This window comes from Solanum pennellii, chromosome 7, assembly GCF_001406875.1.
Source record: "Solanum pennellii chromosome 7, SPENNV200".
In the NCBI taxonomy this organism is placed as follows: Eukaryota; Viridiplantae; Streptophyta; class Magnoliopsida; order Solanales; family Solanaceae; genus Solanum; species Solanum pennellii.
Window position 1 is genome coordinate 21216027 of NC_028643.1, and position 16918 is coordinate 21232944.

Consider the following 16918-nt stretch of genomic DNA (forward strand, 5'->3'; position numbering starts at 1 on the left):
AGGGGTCCAGATTACAAAAAGTTAAGTATAAATATCCATAACACAAGTACATGAATCCACCAAACTATTCTTCCTTAGAAAAAGCACAGATAGAGAAAATAATATATACACTTCCCAAAAGAAGAATTTGAGGGGTCGGTGAATTGGTGGGAATTATTTATATTTATTTATTTATGTGTAGAACTCAATCAACGAAATCTTGTTCATAATAATTTTTCGTAATCCAGTTTATATACTTTTTTTTAATTGCCCTTTTTGTTAAAGGCAAAGTAGTTGTTACAACTTCTCTTTAATCTTGTCTGTGGAACATAGCAAATTCTATTAACTACACCATATTCAGGTACCTTATCGCTCCAAATCATTTTTTGTTTTCGCACTTTGTTCATGATTATCTTTTGGCTGAACAATTTATTGGGATTTGTGAATTATTTCTTCTGTTTCATCGGACTATGGAGATTGATGGTACAAAACGTTCTGTTGTTAACATTGACTCAAATACACATGTATAAAGTTTATAACTAGCCTTGAATTTGACGTTTTTCATTCTATATGTGTGAGATGGTTTTTGGTGATTTTAGGATACATAAGTGAACTTCTAATGGGAGGACACTCGGTTCTATATGCTGAGAATGAAGGATCCTCAGTGGGAAGTTTTTACTCTCATAGAGTTGTTCCGTCAATCCCTGATGAGGAAGAAGAAGAACCATTAGCTGGATTTGAAGAAGAGCCACTAGTTCAAACTGTGGAATGCCGAATTCGCCAGGAAGAAGACAGCACAAAAAAATTGGAGATTCCTTGAACTTGTAGTGGTAGATTGAAGGTATCATTGTAAAGTTGACTACTTTTTGCTCTTGTTGAATTAACCACTGAATATTGATATCAGTGGTGCTTGTGCATGTAAATGTCAATCATGTTGATCCTACTTTTGTCTAGTATCTCAATAATATTTTCTTAAAGAACTTGACATTGTCAGGTAGTGACATTAACAGAAGCTTATAATATGTGCTCTGCACCCAGCTAAGTCTTCTCTTTCTTACCTGCTAACCCCTAGTATGGGAAGTAGGTCCCTTGTTTTTCATCAGTATCTCTAGTTGTATTTGTTTGTTGTTAAGGGTAATCTGCTTACATATTTTGTACCCCCGAAGCGACAGTTTGTTCCACTCCTTCCAATTATACTTTAAGCACAATATTATAGTATATACTTCCTCGACCACTTTATGTTGCACCCTTTTGGTAATAGGCATAAATATCCACACCTTTTGTATTTATGGACACTAAGTTCCTTTTATTGTTGTCCACCTAGGTTTTTTTACTTGGTTATTGAAGAACATTGTTATCCTTGAGCTAGTTGCTTTTCTTTTTCTTTTTAAATTCTTTTGTTTGTTGTCATTCTTGTTCTTTGGTTTGATTCAATAACATCAAACAAATATTTGTTAGGTTTGGTAATTGTTGCAATTGATACAGTGTTACCTCACTCTGGGACCTTCTAGTTATTCTGAAATAAAGTGACCACTTGTTTAGGAGTTAGCAAGTGGCTTCTGTATAGGTCTCACAATGCGAAGAACATATTCAGGGGTGTTTAGATTGGCATTCTTAAAGTATCTTATAAGCTGAAAGCGATAAGTTGGTTGTACCAAACTTTGGGTTTTAGCTTCTTTTGTACTTTCTTAGCATAAAAAAAATTGCTTAAGTCTTCTTTTGTTTTCCCAAACACCTCCAAAAATAAAAAAGAACTGAAAAGTCAAAATCCACCTAAATAGGTCAAATCCAAACACCCTCTTACTAACATTTCTACACCAAAACACATTAAGCGCCATTGCTTTTGTGCAGGTTGCCATGTTCATGTTCCTTTGTCAACTGCTTTGAAGTCCCACCGGAGATGAACAATCCTGTTTAGATATAGTTGGGTGTTTGTGTTCTAAGCATAAGAGAAGGCTTATTTACTCAAATGACCTACTAAAGCTTGAAAATGCTTTGCTTGTCAGTTGCAAAATGATTTTGTATACTAATTCATTAATTTATAATTAATAATATGGAGGATTCTCACATAGTTGACCTCGTACAATGTGGGGTTTAGGTGTATTCATTGATAATGGATTTTACTTCCCTTGAATTAGCCTTAAATTTCAAAGTTCTAAGAATTATAGATGAACATGTTTTATCTGCCATTTGTTATGGGCTTTCACATAATGGCTGACTGTTTCTTTTCTTTCTCTTGTCTACCGTCTGCAATTTTCCGCATGTCCAGTATGCTCATAGGAAATGTGGTCAGAGATGGTGCAATGAGAAGGGAGATATAATTTGTGAGATCTGTCATCAGGTAATCTGTTGTATCTTTTTCATCACCTGATGGCATTTTGAATTTCTAGTAAGAGGATTTCTTCCATCCCAAAAGAATTTTGGACATAGGGTGAGTGAGTGAGTTGAAGGATTGTTAGATAGAGAATCATAGGCTTCAAAATTATTTGATATGTGCCTGTGTATCCCTTACCCAACACACTTTCGTCACTGGGTTGGGAGGTTTCCCAGCCTATGCAGCACATGAATTGGCCTTGCTTTTCCATTTTTTAACCACCTTCAATTACAAATATGGATGTCAGGGGCCACTCCCTAAAAGAGTTTCTTGTACTGTCACACTTATGTAATTTGTGCCAAGTGACATGTTCACTTAGATAATTCTCTCTAACCTGCAGCCCTACCAACCTGGATATACTGCTCCACCGCCGCTTCCTCCCTCTGAAGAAACTGTCATTGATATCAGGTACTATCAGGTCATAGTTATTTCCTGACTTGGTATGTCGAAATTTTGAATCATTTGTTCCAATCGTTCCTTTTTAATCCTTATACAGTGTTCCTGTGTGATATTTTTGGTATTTACATTTCAATACAGGCATTTAGGAGTCTTTTAAGCTCTATTATAGATGTAAATGACTAGTAAATACAGAGAACGTGGTTCCTTTTAAATCCTTAAAAGAGTGTTTCTGTGTGTGAGATTTTTGGTATTTACATTTCAATATAGGTATTTACTAACTTTACAGAGGCGTACATGCCACTAGAAAATACAGAGAACTTCTAGTACCTTTTTTTATTTTATTTTGTATAATATTGGCCTGAGATGAGTTTAAATTGATAAACAGGGTAGTGAGGATTCATATAGCCTACCCAAATTTTGTCTGGGAATAAGGCGTAGTAGTTGTTGTACTCTCAGGTACAGATGTAGGTCTGTATCAATCCTTGGGAATATAAGCTTTCAGATTTTTGTATTTAGACCTTTCCCTTTATTCGAAATATGGTATTCTTAACTTCCTATTGATTGTATTACATTTGTTATCATATTACAGTGGTGAACAGAAACTCTTCACTAACTAAATTGATCCATGTTATTCATTTTTAAATTTCCATCGGCTTATGAAGCTGATCGGCAATATTTAATATGTAAACGAATTTCCCTTCATTTTTATTATTGCATTAACTTTTCATTGTATTGAAAATGAAATTGGCACTCAGTCATATTCTGACCTTTTTATAGGGAAAGAAAGATCTTCACTAACATGAACTAGTTTTATTTTTGTTAACCAAGGAGAGCAGCTTTTTAAGAAGTTTATTATCGTTTTCAATAATCTATTCTAGTGTATTATTTATCGTGTTTTGATTATCACATTGTTTTATTGTTGTTTTCCGCTCCTTTCTGGTAGGCTTTGCACTGTTACCTTGTTACTCGCCCTATTCTATTCACTGCATCCGTATCTGCACCTGAATATGTTTCTCTTGAGCCGAGGATATTTGGATACAACCTCTCTCCTCCATTAAGTAGTGGTAAGGTTTGTGTACATTCTACCCTCCCCAGACCTCAATTGTGGGATTTCACCAGGTATTGGGTATGTTGTTGTTGTAAGGGTTTTATGACATGTTGAGCTTTTTTATCTTTCACTTTTCTTCAAAATACAGTATTAGTGCGTAGTTTGGTTAATCTGGAGTAACCTTTTTTTATAACCAGTTTTTGTTGTTACACTACCTTGATGCCTTTGCTTCTTCTACTTATTTAGTAGACCATAGTGGGTATATTTTTCCTTCTTTCTTCTATGGTGTTATTGGTTATTGATGCTTCTCCACTTGCAGCCTTGCAGTACTCTTGTGATCCTAGACCTAGAGCATTCCAAACATGTTAGCATACCCTTTTGATCCGATTAGCTGAAAATCTTGTGTTCTATGTCACTAATGGTTTCATCCATGTGAATTTTTCTTTCAGTGGTGGCTGGACACTGGCTGATACTCAGCTCGATTTAAATGACCCTGGACTTCTTTCGATGGCTGTCACAGAACGCTATCTTCAAGAGGCTAACCATGACGAATATGTTGATTCAAGTGCTAGTGGAGCTGCATTTGGTCGTTTCGTTTCTTTGTTTGTGAGCTACTGTAACTATCTGGTGTAATTTGAACTTGTTGTATTGTTACTTGCTATGTTGCTCGGACTCTTCAAAGATGTCAAGAGGTGCATGTCGGATTGGCCAAAAGTAGTGTATTTACGGGTGTGGCATCGAAAGTGAAGCGTCCGTGCAACTTGGGTTACTTGCTAATATAGAGTTGTGGGAATGTGGGATGCATTAGAAACCATTCATATGGCTGATATCAAGAAGGTTACGAATTTGTCCTTCGGGAGGAGAATACCTTCTTAATTTTTTGAAAATTTGAAATTTCCTGCTAGGAAGTGACATAATGGTATGTAAGATGAGATCTGAGTGTAGTTGGAGGTATGCGGTGATCAGATTTCATGGAAATGGTGTTCTTGTATTTTTTCCCCCTGGATTTAGAGAAGAAGACGAGGAAGATTTTCTTTACTGGAGTATCCAAAAATAAAAATTAAAAAAAAATGAAGAAACCTAATCTCACTCATTCACCCTTAACTAATAAAGAAGATCAGAAAATGTGTCCACCAGTGGCTGTGTGTATATTCATGTTCATTTTCTTTAAAGTGGAAATGTGCAGTAGGAAGGTAGAGGGTGAAGATCCTGTGCTGTAATTCATGTTTTTTTCTCTTTTCTCCTTCTGTGCTCCATCTTTTTCCCTACTTAATACCCTTTTTTGCTCTGGTTTAAAAATATTCAGATATCACATTCACTTTCTGCCTAAATGTGTTCAAAGGTCTTCAGTGTGTATAGGGAACAGTCCTGCTCATTTAGGGATGTGAATATTAGGAGAACTAGGTAAGTATCTTTTAATGTGTCAGAAAATTGTGGATGGGGCAATAAAACATTCTTAATAAGTCTCTTTCGTTTTAAAGCCACTTTTATCCTTGTCATGATCTTGGTAACCTTATTGAATGATGTGCTTTATCCTGCAGTTAATGGCCCTCCTTTTACTGAGGCATGCTTTCGAAACTGGCGAAGGTGATGACGAGGATGTTTCCACTTTTTTCTTTGTAAGTGGATGATAAAATGAAACTCTCTTTCTCTGTGGTGACTATATGACACATCCATAGATTTAAATAGTGTGTGACACTAATGATCTTGTTGATCCTTGACACAGCTTCTTTTGCTCCGTCCTGCTGGTTTTCTTTTACATTGCTTCATCATGGCTTGGGGTATCAGTAAATTGCAGCGTCGAAGAGAAAGAAAGGTTAGAGGTTTTTCAGGTTTTCATAAATTATCAGAAGGCTATTAACATGTGTATCTTCATCCTTACAAATTCTAGTGATATGTTTATGCATAATGCAAAAGGCTTTTACAAAATGATGTGTGTGTTTGAGTAATATTTATACATTAATGCCTTGCTAAGCGCTGGGCTCATGCATTTGTAATTTAAAAACTAGTCTAAACTTGGAGTAGTTATCGCTTATTAATGCTCCATGCAGCTAAACCGGCTATAGTGATAACTGATAACCATCTTTTGCTGTCTTATGGGTTTTGTATGAAATGGAAAACTTCTATTCTTTCTTCTGATAATAAGTTATATTTTTAGAAAGAAGTTCATTTTTCGTTTTTAACTTCCCAACTTCAAAAGAAATCAATCTAATGCAGCCATACATCTTTGTTGTCACGGCCAAGATCCACACCTAGTTGTGTTGGCATCCAACACTCCTAAGTTAGGCAAACCAACGATTCGGTAATTAACTGAACATATTCCCAATGATTAGAGACATATTCCAAATCATGAAATCATATAATATCTAAGTTTGAAGGATATAAACAATGCGAAAGCAATCCAAACATGTCCCAGAAACATCTAAGAGTAAAAATAATGACATTGTCTGAAATAAGTAAAAAATATGTACGGAAGTGGATTAAACAAAATGAAACCCTAAGCTAACATGAACTATCTGATAACTCACCACAAGAATCACGCTGGGGGATCATTGGTACAAGGATTCAAATCTGCACTGTGTGCGGGAAAAGAAAGGGGTGAGTACGGGAAGTACTCAGTAAGTATCATTGATTGCCCCTAAAAGAGTACTGAATACACAAGCGTTGAACAAAAACAACCGTTTTACTATGAGCATGCGCAATAAAACAAGAAAGCAGCTAGAATTATACTCTAGACAATATAATAACTCCGGCACTACTTTTAAAAGAATGCTATTCCCAAGCTTTACTTATAAAAGAATCCGCACTTGCCAGCTACACTTGTGGAAATAGAACAACATATGGAATTAACACATTGAATGCACTAAGTATGGTGAACATGCATGAAAACCATGCTAAAATGGACATTTACTTTAAGATATGCTTTTCATGCTCTTTTGATATAAACCTCATATAATACAAGTATAAGAAACATCTTCAAGTCAATATTCACATATAAGACATACTCAAGTAATCCACAATATATGACCATAATCATTTAGAACACATATAAGCATTTAGACCCCCTACAAAAGGTTATCCTAAGACTCACTTGAGTAAGACATGAAGAGACCGCTCATGCACCCTCTTCAAGCACACTTATGTAATCCTTAAGACTACCCAAAGTAAGAATATTCTTTACATCACCTAATACAAAGTTCTATATCCATGTAACCCTTTCTATCATTTAGACTCTCAACCTAATGTAACGACCTGTTTAGTCGATTCGAGCAGTAAGATTATTTTGATAAAAACTGACGGGGTCGACGGACCACGCGACGGACCGTCATGGTCACGACGGCCCGTGATGGATTCCATCGTCCCATACTTGTAAATTTTCTTCTGCTACTTTCCTCATTACCCTCGACGACAAGTAGGACGAACCGTCATAGGCCCGATGGACCGTCGAGGGGCTTCGTTCCAAAACACTTAAACTCTGAAAATCTGGGTACTAAGATCGACTCTCTGAACTTCGCGACGGAACTGCAGGACGGACCGTCGTAGGTACGACGGACCGTCACAAACCCTTTACAGAATTTGACTCTCTGAACTTTGTGACGGACCTGCAGGACGGACCGTCATAGAGACGACAGACCGTCACAGGTTGCGTAACCTAACTGGGTCGGATTTCTGTTAAAAGTTTTAAAGGGGTGTTTTGGACTATTCATGACAAACTTTATGCAATTAGTGGGGTAAGTTTAATAATTTATTTACTTGGAGGGTTAAAGGAGATAACCTTGGAATAAGTAATGGGTTACTTTTATCATAATGAATTATATGATAATTAGGGTAAAAGAAAAGAATCTAGGGAAGAAAAAAGAAAAAGACAGAGAGGGAGAATGAGCGAGAGAGAGGAAGAACGCAGAGAAAAGCAAAAGGCATTGGGGAGATAGCTTGCTTGATCACGATTCTTCGGTGGAGGTAGGTTATGGTTTATGCTATGTGATAGTAAACTCTTAATAGCGATTGATATGCATTGGGTGGTATTGTAAAGTCTTCAATATACTTGATTGTGTGTTTGTATGTTGTGATCGTATAACTGTGGTGTTTAGAATGATGAGATTGTTGAATATTTAATCTTAAATCCTCTCTATTAAGATGATGCTTGACATAAAGAAAGCTTGATGAACTGAAATAATGAGATAGATGGATCGGAGTGTCACGTTCCGACACACAGGATTAGTGGATCGGAGTGTCACGTTTCGACACGTAGCATTAGGGGATCGAAGTGTCACGTTCCAACACGATAATAATAAAGAGAAGAAATCTTGAATTAACTTAATATACTCGAACTCAAGGATCTAGTTCACGGATTGAGTATGGTGTGGAGGCTTGAGTCCTCATAGATGTGCTTGAGGTTGTTGTCAATGGTTTTTGTACTTGTTGATTGTCACCTGTTGAGTATTGTTTGTCGGTTTTGCATTATTATTCCATATATATTGCTTTCTATTTTGAGTTGGCCGATGATACCTACCAGTACTAGTACTGACCCCTACTTTTATGTTCTTCTTTTAGTTTTGTGGAGTGCAGCAAGTGCACCAGTGACTTCGACTCGTCCGCAACTCTAGCCAGTCGTCAGCACGTCAGACTTCAGGGTGAGCTATTTATCCTAGCTCGGACTGGATTCTCTCATTTACGTCTTGATGTCCTTGAAGTTCGGACATGGACCACCTGTTTACTTATTTTAGTTTCTTAAATACTCTTAGACTTAGTAATTCGAGGATAGATGTTCTTGATGTGATGACTTCCAGACTTTGGGGATGATAAGTAATATACTTTAGAAGTTTATTTATTTGGTTATATTAATGAGTTTTGGTCTTCCGCATTATATTTTGTTATTCAAAATTTATATACTGGTAAACGTTGGGGTTTAGATTTGTTGGTTCGCTCACATAGGAGGATAAGTGTGGGTGCCACTCGCGGCTCGTTTTGGGTCGTGACACCTAAGTGAGACATGGGCCTTTCTATACAACATACTTCAATAAGTGAACAATATTCATTTAAGGCCATAAAAGAGATAAGTAATCACATAAAGGATTTCGCATAATTGTCTTGGAAGACCTAGGGAACTCATCCTAGCACATTCAAGGTCTACTCGTGCCATGTGTAGATAGTGTCCCATTCCACTACCCACACGTTGTAGAACCCATCCACTAGCTAGAGTGTACATCCCATATAACATACATTAGACCATACTAGCTAGGTATGGAATATGCTTGTGGTAGTAGCTCTATTTGACTATGAGACTAGATTACGAGAAAGCCCTTGATATCTCAAAACCATGTGCCAATATGGGATGAGTCCTAGATGTATTAGAGAAGGTACCATTACTAAATCCGACCAACTCATAATACTTTTCCCAAGGGTAACTCATTCTTTAACCTTCTTTTCAGATTCAAGGTTTCACATACTTGACCTTCTTTTCTTATTCAAGGTCCCATATTAGTCATTCTTAGAAGGGAACCATCTTAGGTCTACCGATCCTAGACTTTGATTCATTCATACACGTACATGACAAGGGTGCCTAAGTCTACCAAGTCAAGAGATCACATTCACATAACTTTCATGTATCAAAGAAGTAAGACACAACATCATTCTATTGATGCTCTCCCTAGTCCTTCATCATCATATATCAACATCTTGGGAGGAAATACATTCAATCATACCAATATAGCACCCATATAGAATCATATAGACAATACATGAGCATCTTTACTTTATACCTTCACATATACCATATCATGATCATACCATATTTCACACAATAATGCCGACAAGGCCCTGTTCATTATGTATATAACATTCAAATACCGCCACCATAAGTGGACCATACCAATCAATACAATTCAACATCAATTGTATACAAAATAAATGAATTAGGTCAACTCACCACCTTCCAATCACCATCATCATCATCCTTTAGCCTTTTCAACCAATTCGCATTACAAAAGCTCTTACCAATATCAATATATACAATACTAAGCCAACAATCAATCCATATCAATGATCCAACAACATTCAATATAGACAACAACAATATAAAGCAAGTTATGAACAATTCTATCATGATCTATACATATTTCAATAGCCCAATACAATCTACACATGAATTCAACAAGATCAAACCATGATCAATTCACCCTCTTTAGAGCCAAAATTAGGATTTCAAGGAATAATTTCATGAAAGTTTTGATCTTAAAACCACCAATTAACATCAATTACTTCATAAAAGATTGATTTAAACCTTTTCATGCAAGAACCCATGCTTAGAATTTAAAATAGGATTTCAAGGTTTTTGAACATCTTTGAAAAAACTTTGGAATTGGCTCCTTGAATGAGATAAGAATCAAGGATGAAATCACCATACCTTAATTGAAGAAGAATCAATGAAGAACTTCAATCCTAGCTTCAACTTGACTTTAAGCTTCCATGGAGGTTTTGGAGGAACTTCTTTTGATCTTGGGATTTGATATTTGAATAATGAATTCTAAGTCTAGGTTTTCGAGTCTTAACTAACGTAAAGTACCATAAATAACCCCTAATAATCAACTAGGACTTAATTAGGACATAGGGTGAATTTCCAAACTTTCCTTTACCTTGGCCGAGACACCTACAAAAGTTGCAGGTGTCAAACAACGACTCAAACGACGGAGCGTCGACCAACCAACGGACCGTCCTGCTAGTTCGTGGTTTGGGTCATAGTGTGGAGCCACACCCCCTAACAACGGGTGTTGTTTGATCAATGGGGCATCGATTAGGGTCGTTGGTTGAACTGTTTTGGCGGCTTTCTTGCCAAGGTTTGGGTCCTCCTCAAGGACCATTAGCGTGGTCCTTGGGAGTCGTACCCGGATGTTTCAACCCTAAACATGTTTATCTAGGTGTTAGAACCCTCCCCTATCAATTTGGACACCAAACAACGCGTAAAACATGCCAAGGCACACTAGTACACACAAAGGCTAACTTCTAAACGTCTTGGTCGTTCTTTGACGTTTGAGTTATAAACTCTTCAAACTTACTTCTAATGCAAATATTCATTCTTTTTAACACTTCATTAACTCATAAAACACATGATAGGATCTAATTTAACCTAATTAATTTTGAGGGTTGTAACAATATCCGTGTATCCACCACTCTCAAAACTCTACATCACTGTCTTAAACTGAACTCTACTCCTCATTGTCCACCCACGATTGTTCTCAATGAGAGAGAATGATTGACAACCATGGGTAAGGCATTGGCCCAACCCCCACTTTTGACTACTTTGGTGCGGGGCATCCCCGTTGATCTATTCGAGGCCACCATACACTATTTATTTAAGACCCTTCACACGCTCAGCCGATTAACACAACTGAGTATGACTTGCGAATATGGGTGGTGCAGAATAGAGTTGCCATGCGAGATACTAATCAGAGAGACCTTGCTACGTGGATGACTGGGCATATTGCTGAGGAGGGGGTAAATGCTGAGTACATCCGTGACATGACCCAACCTATAAAAAAGGCTACTCTCAACTATGCAGCCAAATTCTTGTGGTCTATCACTCGGGACAGATTGTCCCCCACATTGGCTGATAATATAGTGACTTGGGACCGAGCTTGTGATGCTAGCTTCAATGATGGTGGGGCACGAGATATAATTCTCCCAAATTCTAATTGCCGAGAATCATGAGAGGGCTTTCCGGGAGAAAACCGTTTTACCATGCCCTTGTCTAATCTTCGCCTATGCGGAGAGGATACCGGTCCCGTTTGGGGATGTGATAGGTTGATAGAGGCACCAGACAGTCAATGTTGTTTTGATATGGGATGATGCAACCCCTGTAGTCATAGAGGCGTATCCCATTTGATTTACAGTCTATGGGCGAGACACTTGCTCCTGACAAGACAGATGAGGGCACCATTCCTTTCCCTACTGAGGAGCATGATGTGATTGCTCCACCTTCCACTTTATTTGGCCTGGCTGCAAGCATACCACATGCTCCTACTCCCATAGGTTTATCATGCTGCCACTAGCCAGAGTCTAGAAATTAGAGACTCAAATGGTGACTCTCTTGGAAGTCTGCAGAGGAATCAGAGGCACGGATCGGGAGGGTGTTGAGGTTAAGATACAAGCAGTGCACGAGAGGAATGACACTTTTGAGCTATGGATGTTGGAAAGGTCTCAACCTGGCATACTGTGGATCTAGTTGCGTTCCAGGCGGAGTTGGCCTATCTTTGGGCCAATATTTATGCTTTGACCGCTGGAGATGCTGGAGATGTGGTGCTTAATGCACTACTTGGTGAGGATGAGCCTACCATTAACCTTTCTCGTGCGACTGGAAAACACACACGGGCTTCAGATCGTACTACGGATGCGGAGGAGGAGCTGAGAGCTAAGAAGGAGAAGCAACATTACTTAAGGCGATTAAGAGACAATAACTACATGAGGAGATGTGACAACTTAAAGAAAGGGAGTTGGCTGCTGGTGCATCAGCTTTGAGGGGCATTACTAATGTTATTCCCCCCGTTATAGTTGAGGGTGTCGCTCATCTTGACCCAGCGGGTTAGTCTCACTCTCATCCTATGTTTTATTTGTTTTGTGCATTGGGGGCATTGCACTATATTTGTTGTGGGAGTAGGGTGAAAGGATTGTGAGTGTTAGTGTGAAGTCTCAATAACCCAACTCATAATCCTTCCTTGAGGTTTTCTCACAAAATTGTTTAATTTTTATTGAACCAGCATGTCTAGGATAGTCTAAGTGTAGAAGTAGACTACAATAAAAGCAGGATAGCAAAAGAGCATGTCAAGTGATACCCCTCAAATTTTTTATGTGTTGTACCTCTATGCTTCATAACTTGAAATTATAGGATCTTTGTATGACATGATAGGAATCGATTAGGAAAAATTACTTAAGCTATAACACGAACCATATACATGATTCGATTGTTGAAACAAGGTGTCATGTGTGTGTGAGAGATTGTCTGTATATTCATATAGTATGTGCCAATCTGGAACCTCCCCGTTAATCTTGCTAAGATGATTTAAACTAGAAATTGGTACTTAAGCCTAAAAACAACCAACCAAAAGAAAAAATTGCTCCCTTAGATCCAAATGTTTGAGCCTAAAGAATATCATTCTTCCAGTACACCCAACTCACCTTTCTTAAAAATATTTTGAAACTGTTTTGGCCATGGTTTCTCTTTGGACATTGTGTACCTAAACTCAAGCTAAAAGCCTAAGTTGAGGGTGGCTACCGCAAAGTTGTACCTTGATTTTGGCTCTGGTCCTTCCTAGGACATTGTGCAACTCAACTCATGCTAATCATCTAAGTTGAGGGTGGCTATTATGAAGGAAAACAAGAAAGAAAGGGTGGGAAAAGAGTCGTGTGTAGAGAAAAGAAAGAAAAATGAGTGAAGATGTTTAGAGAGGTGTGAATGAACAAAAAGAAACAAAGAATGAAAAAGCTCAGATAAAAAGATAGAAAAAAAAGATAGTCAAACAAGAAAATCAAGTCAAAAGTGACACTCAAGCTTCAATGAATCTTAAGGAGAAGAGCAAGGTGAAATAATGGTTGAGATCCCTTCATCTATGATGGAGCCATCATGAGGAAACCCAGATGGTCTCCTTCTTAATTACCAGCTTCTATCCTGTTACCGCAATCAGGTATGACAGCTGCACCAACAAATAGTCTGCATCATTACACGTTCCAAATGCACCGAGGCACCCCAAGCCTCATAGGTCCCAAAAATCACGTGGGGTGGCAAAACCTAAAATGAAGGACTGAGTTGTTACATTTATCCCTCGTCAATGTTAAGCATTTAAGCTTTTTAAATGGTGATGAAAAACACAATTGAAGAACTGTCATATACATGGGAAAGTCACTAGCTTTGTACATGGGAGGAATCATCATAGCTGCTTTGCTGCCTAGATTGAGGTTGTGGGGTCGCACCCAAAGGGTTGCGGCTGAAGATTTCCCTTGTCATCAAAAAAAAGTTTGATCCTATGTGTGATATCCACATTTCATTTTCACAATGAAATCTACAATGTGTCTCAAATCATTTAGGGTGTAGAGTCAATTAGTTTAGTAAAAGTGAAATGCGATCAGTTTGGTAAAAGGAAAAACCGACTATTTGTAGTTCTTGTTTAGCCTTTATTTTTTGTTTTGCCTTTATTTTTAGTTATTGTTCAAACTTCAAGCTTTTTTTAGTTCCTTCAACATTCAACAGTTCATCCGCCTTTAATATGAACCAGTTCAATCGATGATTAATTTATATCTTTTCGCAGTCTTAGGTCTTTGGTGAAGTATCATGACTGAAAATAGGCGAAATGGTCTGATGAACCCTTATACTTGTATCAGTTTATATTTTAAACCCTTCTACTTACCTCTTTGTCATTTGGACCCTTAAACTCATTAAATCACAATTTAACAAATCCCTATGACCATTGACCAAGCTTATGTGTCTTTAAGATGACTGAGTTGGTGAAAGTGTGTGATTTCACTCTCCTTAAGGCGAGGTGAATATCTTTTTTAGGTCAAAAGAATATTTAAATTAAAAAACAATTAATTAATAAGTCCTTTAATTTCTTCTTCCCCACTTTCCATTCCTTTTTGCCATTTTCATGCCAGAGCAAATTCTTTTCTCCTTCTCCACGATTCACCAACAATGGAGATGAGCGCTCGCCGCAGATCAGCAACTGATTCACCGGAGACCAGCACTCGTCGAAACCATTGAATGGCAGTGCGTGAGAGAGATGAGTGGCGCGGCGGAGAAGAGTTTTTTCGGCCAGATCTAGTGTTGCGGTGAATAAGGTTGTTTTTGTGGAGGTTGGAGGAGTAAAGAAAAAATGGCAGCGGCAGCGATAACTTTCTCCAGCAACGGTGGCGACGACTTTCTCCCGCGTTGGCGACATCATTTTCTTTTTTCTTTTTTCTTATAAGAAAACCTAAAAATGCTCCCAATCTATTTTCATAAAGTTGTAAATTTTTGTTTAATTTCATTTGAATAAATGTGATGCCTCGTTTTCCTGTAAAAAAATGAAGAAGAAAAACGAGGATATGGAGATGGTTGAGTTTTGACAATGGTAGTGGGTTATGGTAGGTGGTGGAAAGGTGAGAGAAATCATAATTTTATTTATATTTGATAAAATAAAACTTTATTGATTTTTTATTTCATTCAATATTTTTATTAATAATTAAAAAATAATTATACAGAAAATTATTACTTGGCATTAATATATATGACATGTCATCTATGTAAGGGAGAGTGGACTACACACATGGTTGGAGGGATTTAAAAGTTTCATTTTGATTAAGTTTAAGCGTTCAGATGTCAAAAAGAGTAAGTAGAAGGGTTCACAATACAAAATGATACATGTACAAGGGTCTACCAGACCATTTTGCCCTGAAATATCTTAATTGATAAGGTTGGTGGTGAAAGTGGAGCTTCAAATTCAAATGTAATATATGAAACTCAAACTATTGAGTCCAATGTAAAGAAAGAAAGGAAAAAAAGGTCTCAAGCTTAAGACCATTTTTTTGACAAGGAAAACCTACAGCTGCTACCCTTTGGGTGCGCACAGGGTAAAACCCATGCTCCTATGCAATGACTCGCAAACCACATAGGAGAGGTAACCCGCATTTGGCAAGCTTGGTGCGGCAAGCTCGACCTAGAAGGCAAATCCCTTGTTTTCGCTGACTAGGGGTTTCGAACTTGAGACCTCCACCATGGAAGTCCCAAGCTCAAACCACTAGGCCCCTCATTGGGACCATTTTACTCGTAAAATTGATTCTAATGGAGTTAGTAAGGGTGTTTGCAACTATGGTAAGAAAGAGTATTGTACCGACTCAAAGGGACGACATTGATACTTACTCATCTGTCCAAATGCCAAAAGATGCCTTGTAATATTGATATTAAACAAGCGAAAATAGCATTTCAACGAGTTATAGGGGGTAACAAGGGTGATGTAGTTGTTCCGTGGAAATTTGATCAAGAAAAGTGTAGGAACACTTTGAGTCGTATGGTAATTCTTGATGAACATTCTTTCAAATTTGTTGAAAAAGAAAGTCATAGAACAATATATAAAAGTAGCACAACCTTGTTTCCACATTCCTTCTCGCACCAATGTGACTCGTGATTGCTTTGATCTTTTTATGAAGAGAAACATAAATGATAACTTTTTTTAAGGAAACACAACAAAAGAAGTGTTTAACCATGGATAGTTGGACTTCCATTAAAACTCAATGATATGGTTATTTAAGCTCTATAAAAAATAGACTTCGCTCAAAAGAATAATAAACTTTTGTCCAATTTCTAGTCACAGATGTGAAAATTTAGCAAAGTCTTTTGGTAAGTACTGATTGCACGAGTTGGGATTACATTAGATTTAGATGGTTAGAGTTGATAATGATGACTCAAATATTGTGACAGTTACTGAGTTGTCTAAGCAATTGACTAAGTGGGGACATTATGGGTGGTAGTCACCTTCACATGAAGTGTATGACTAGTATTGTAAACCTTATTGTTCAAGATGACATAAAATAAATAAATGTGTCTATTGAACGAGTTAGGCAAGCAGTGAGATACATTAGACAATTCCCGACAACGTGGAAAAAGTTTCAAGAATGTTGTGAAGATGAAAATCTTGTTAAAAAATCTGTGCTTGGATGTTCCCATAAGCAAATTAATTGGTTTATTGTTTTTTTTCTATCATTCCTATACACATCAAGTCAAATACATCTACCCTTCAACTCTACATATCCTCAATTGAATATTTTTAACTAGTTTGGCCAAATCTAAAGAAAGAAACAATAACTAATCAAGGCTCATGTCACGACCCAAAACCGGGGCCGCGACTGGCACCCACAATTTCCCTCCTATGTGAGCGAACCAACTAATCTAACCCTTATCATTTTAACATATATTAACAGAAAATAATGCGGAAGACTTAAACTCATTAAATAAAACAAATCAACATCTATTAATTCCCCAAAATCTGGAAGTCATCATCACAAGAACGTCTATCTCAAATTACTAAACTAAGAATGTCTAAGAACAAAAATAACTAAAAAGCTAGTCCATGCCGGAAGTTCAAGGCATCAAGACT

General features: G+C 37.4%; 1 pseudogene; it reads left to right on the forward strand.

Annotated features, from left to right (window-relative positions):
- The first annotated feature begins 449 nt into the window (after positions 1-449).
- Positions 450-16918, forward strand: part of LOC107024907 — a 30171-nt pseudogene continuing 13702 nt past the window's right edge.